Source organism: Palaemon carinicauda, chromosome 14, assembly GCF_036898095.1.
Source record: "Palaemon carinicauda isolate YSFRI2023 chromosome 14, ASM3689809v2, whole genome shotgun sequence".
Classification (NCBI taxonomy): domain Eukaryota; kingdom Metazoa; phylum Arthropoda; class Malacostraca; order Decapoda; family Palaemonidae; genus Palaemon; species Palaemon carinicauda.
In genome coordinates this window covers 137,847,203-137,852,585 of record NC_090738.1, presented here as the reverse complement: position 1 = coordinate 137,852,585, position 5,383 = coordinate 137,847,203, and the positions used below count along the sequence as shown (strand labels likewise).

Sequence of the window (5,383 nt, the reverse complement as noted above, 5' to 3'; positions counted from 1 at the left end):
TTTGTCTCCATCACTTTCATTCCCCACAACTCCGATCCATACATCACAGTTGGTACAATCACTTCCTCATATAGAACTCTCTTTACATTCATGCCCAACCCTCTATTTTTTACTAGTCCCTTAACTGCCCCCAACACTTTGCAACGTTCATTCACTCTCTGACGTACATCTGCTTCCACTCCACCATTTGCTGCAACAATAGACCCCAAGTACTTAAACTGATCCACCTCCTCAAGTAACTCTCCATTCAACATGACATTAACCTTGCACCACCTTCCCTTCTCGTACATCTCATAACCTTACTCTTACCCACATTAACTCTCAACTTCCTTCTCTCACACACCCTTCCAAATTGTCACTGGTCGGTCAAGCTTCTCTTCTGTGTCTGCAACCAGTACAGTATCATCTGCAAATAACAACTGATTTACCTCCCATTCATGGTCATTCTCGTCAACCAGTTTTAATCCTCGTCCAAGCACTCGAGCATTCACCTCTCTCACCACTCCATCAACATACAAGTTAAACAACCACGGCGACATCACACATCCCTGTCTCAGCCCCACTCTCACCGGAAACCAATCACTCACTTCATTTCCTATTCTAACACATGCTTTACTACCTTTGTAGAAACTTTTCACTGCTTGTAACAACCTTCCACCAACTCCATATAACCTCTCCACATTGCTTCCCTATCAACTCTATCATATGCTTTCTCCAGATCCATAAACGCAACATACACCTCCTTACCTTTTGCTAAATATTTCTCGCATATATGCCTAACTGTAAAAATCTGATTCATACAACCCCTACCTCTTCTAAAACCACCCTGTACTTCCAAGATTGCATTCTCTGTTTTATCCTTAATCCTCTTAATCAATACTCTACCATACTTTTCCAACTACACTCAACAAACTAATACCTCTTGAATTACAACTCATGCACATCTATATAGTGGTACAATACATGCACAAACCCAATCTACTTGTACTATTGACAACACAAAACACATATTAAACAATCTCACCAACCATTCAAGTACAGTCACACCCTCTTCCTTCAACATCTCAGCTTTCAAATCATCCATCCCAGATGCTTTTCCTACTCTCATTTCATCTAATGTTCTCCTCACTTCATCTATTGTAATCTCTCTCTCATTCTCATCTCCCATCACTGGCACCTCAACACCTGGAACAGCAATTATATCTGCCTCCCTATTATCCTCAACATTCAGCAAACTTTCAAAATATTCCGCCCACCTTTTCCTTGACATATCTAATAGGCAAAAATCCCTGAATTTTTTCTAATATCTACAAATGACTTGTGGTTTTAGTAGCTAAAATTCTTGTTTTTCTTGATTTGTTGATATCTAAATGTTTGAATTTCCACCCATTTTAATTTTTGAAAATGTTTCTTACACAAATCTTTGTATTCGTGAATCTGAAATGTTTAAGGTATCAGTATTCTATTTCTAAGTGTTTTCTTGTGGTGGCCGATGTGATAACGTCCCTGACTTGAGTTAGTCCCGCTCAAACTCGATAGTTTCTCAGGTCGCTGCAACCTCACCATCCTTAAGCTAAGGAGGGGGTTAAGTTTGGGGGAGCCTACAGGTCTATCTTCCGAGTCAACAGCCATTGCCTGGCCCTCCTTGTTCCTAGTATGGATGGTGAGGGGCTTGGGCGTCGATCGTTTATATATGGTCAGCCAATAGGGTATTGACCCGCTTGATAGTGCAATATCACTGTCCTTTGTCTCATTCATGAGTGGCCTTAAAACCTTTGTCTTCGGGATGATTTTGGTCGTAAAACGTGAGGATATTTAAAATGTCTTAAGACCTTTATTTGTATATTCAGATTCCTGGTGAATTTTTGTTAAGTTTGACTTTTAGGGGAAATTTAGATGCAAATACTATTTAATAAACTCAATAAAACTTGTTAAATTTCAATAATTCTACTTAATGGCTAGTATAAAGTTTCTCAAATTGGTGTGGATGACGTGAATTGAAATTTGTTGCCTTTTGATTTTCGATGCTAGAACGCTTTGGCAACTATCCATTAGAAAGCTTGATGTCAATGAAAAACTACCTTTTCATAAGAATTTTACTTAATCGAATTATTGAAAATCTTTTTCAATCTGCCTCTGTCTTCCATGGAGGTGAAAATATTTGCTTCATACTCAAAGTACTTGGTGTTTATCAGGTACTTCAGTAATGAAGTTTGTGTGAAAGTTGAATACACTTAAAGGTTATCTCCTACGCCTATTGACGCAAAGGGCCCCAGATTTCACCAGTCATTTCTATCTTGAGCTTTTAAATCTATACTTATCCATTCATGTATTACTTTACGCTTCATAGTCCTCAGCCATGTAGGCCTAGGTTTTCAAACTCTAATAGTGCCTTGGGGAGCCCAGTTGAAATTTGAGTGAACTAATCTTAGTGCTAAGAGCATGCCCAAACCATCTCCATCTATCCCTGAGTGAACTAATCTTAGTGCTAAGAGCATGCCCAAACCATCTCCATCTATCCCTCACCATGATCTCATCCACATATGGACTCGCGTAATCTTTCATTTTCAATAATGTCCATTTTCAATAATGTCCTGCCATTCAAGTCCCAATATTCTCGAGGGCTTTGTTCTCAAATCTACAAAATCTGTTTGATATCGTCTCAGTCATACGGTACCATGACTCATGCCCATACAGTAACAGATCTCGTTTAACTTGTATACAGCCTGATTTTTATGTAATTTCAGCTTTGATTTCCAAATTTTACTTAACTTAGCCATTTCTCAGATTTGCAATTTTCATTTTTATTAAACAATTCTAAAGACCCTGTACTAGAGATCATAGTTCCTAAATATTTAAGACTCGTCTTCATATTGGATATTCCGTTGTCTATCTTAAGCGCAACTTCGATATTCCATGCATTCTGGTATGCCAGCTTCGCAAGTCCTGTGGCGTCTTGCTATTAAGGAAGGAGTCGTCAGCATACTCTATAGGAGCCGCTAATTAAATCCTTCTCGGCTATCCTCGACTGTTCTATGGATTACAAAATCCATAAGGATTATAAACGTAGGTGATTACACATTCCCTTGAACTACTGTTAGCTAGCACTAACTATGCTCATGAACAGAATAAAGTTGACATGTTTAAGAGGAACTCCATAATATCGCAGGACTCGACACAAAATGGTCCAGTGCACGCTATCAAAGGCTATTTCTTGGACCACAAATGTCATCTAAAGTTAGATTTATATATTCTGCACATTGCTGTACATGTTTGAAAATTAGAATTTGTTCACTTTCAAGAAATCCTGCTGAATCTGGCACCTTTACATAAATTTTTCTCTTAAGAATTAGCATACTATGTTTTCGTGACAATTGACGTAAGTGCAATGTTATAATTATTGCAATCGGCTATATTTCTTCCTTTTGCCAATTTCAACGACACTCCTAGCCCCCATTAGGATTATGTAGACAAATGGGTAGTAGCAATTTAATAATTTGGTGTTAAATACATAAAAATATGGCATGTATGAAAAAATATAAAATATGGCATGTATCAAAACCTGTTAAATGGTCATGGCAAATTATTTCTAAATTAAGGCTTTAATACTTGAGGGTCACAGAAGATTTTGCATAGTATTTGCACACATCAATGCTCTATTTCTTTGGCAGGTTTTAGGGTGACTTTAATGACAGAGGAGCTTATACGGGAACAGTAAGCTGTATTTTATACCAGTGAAATCGCTACGGATTTTTCTCTCCAATGAAAGAAAACTATTTATCAGGTATTATGGAATGGACATTGATAGGAAATTAATATGCTGACATTTACCCAAAGTTATCGAGGAACATTGCCATTAGTAAGTGGATAAAACCTATAAGCCTTGTCTCAACTGTAGAGGTAATTTTCAAATCTAAGAGATTAAATTCTTTCATTACAAAATTGAATACTATATGTAGTACATGGCATATACATTGGGAAAACAGTTCTATAAATTTGTTCTGTGCAAGTTGTTTTTGCATGCTTTATTGCCGTAACTTTCATGTTTTATTTAAGACTTTACCGTCGACGACTAAGTTTGCAATGCCAAAATGTTGCGGAAACAGACTTCTGTGATGACAGTTTCCATATATCAAGTATTAAACCAGCTAAAAATCTTTAAGTTTATTTGTAAAGTAAAATTATTAATAAGTTGCAGATTCAGTTGAAGGGGAAAAGTGTGAGGAGTAGCTTTGTTCACCACCTTATATATCTGTTTAGGCACATTCTGTGTTTCTCTAACGTAGTGAAGTTCCTTGAAACTTAATTTTCTTATTAAAGTTAGCCAAGTCAGCCGGTAGGTAAGAATTGAGTACCAAAAAATTGTATTTTAAAGTAATACTTTATTTCAGAATCCTGTGTAGAATGGATACATTATTTCAGTCGTGTGTATGGATATATATTCAAGCACTGCTAAAAGGTAAATCTCACTATTTTCTATTCAAACTAGTACTGAGGAAATTTGACTTTTATAGTAAGGTTAATTTTGTTTAATTCACTTTGAACATAACACTATGCCGTAAAAAATTTAATTAATTGTAAGGTTATAAATGCAAAATTAAGTTAATGAATTATTTTTCACTGCAAAATTAAGTTTATGAATTATTTTTCACAAATCAGATGAACAAAAATCTTATAACACTACAAATTTTTAGGGTTAGTTACTAAATAAAATGAAAGGGTGCTTTTAATTACTAATAAAATGAAAGGGCGCTTTCTCTAAAATTAGTCATTGTATTGCCATTGACATTTAACATATGTTACAAACCCCTTAAATATTTATCATGAATTATATAATCTGAAATCTAAAATTTATTTTAAAATTTGACAATTAACATATCTAACAGCATTATTTTCAAAGCCATTTTTACCTCTCTTTCAGATACTGGAGTAAACAAAATAATGTATGACGGCGCAAGGAGGAGAAAAAGTCTAATGGTATATAATAAGATCCCGAGGTTGAGAACATTTAGGCAACCAATGAAACACATAATTACATACTCCATTGGTTGTGACTAAATTAAAATGTGTTAAATAAATCGAAATTAAACATTTTTGGTATATATTTCCTTCAACATAAGCTTTAATGAAAGCTCTAATATTGTATATGCAATTACTACAGTTGTTTCTAACTTTTTATTCTAGTATCCTCCCCTTCTTTCTTTCTTTATGTATCTGTCACATCACGGGACGACATTTCGTAGAAGTAAACTCCCGTTCTTTCATGTGCGCCGTAAATTTAAGTGTTAATTGTCAATTATGTTCTCATAATTTTCTTAATTACGGAACACATGAAAGAACATGTTCTATTCTCCTACGAAATGCAGTCTTATCTCGACATTAA

At 35.4% G+C, this 5,383-nt stretch overlaps 1 long non-coding RNA gene across 1 annotated transcript in view; it reads left to right on the top strand.

Annotated features, from left to right (window-relative positions):
- Window positions 1-4,462, top strand: part of LOC137653394 (uncharacterized) — a 6,622-nt gene extending 2,160 nt beyond the window's left edge. The window contains exons 4-5 of the long non-coding RNA XR_011046477.1: window positions 3,672-3,859; window positions 4,392-4,462. This is a non-coding gene — a long non-coding RNA (uncharacterized lncRNA). The remainder of the gene's footprint in view (window positions 1-3,671; window positions 3,860-4,391) is intronic.
- Window positions 4,463-5,383: the final 921 nt, after the last annotated feature.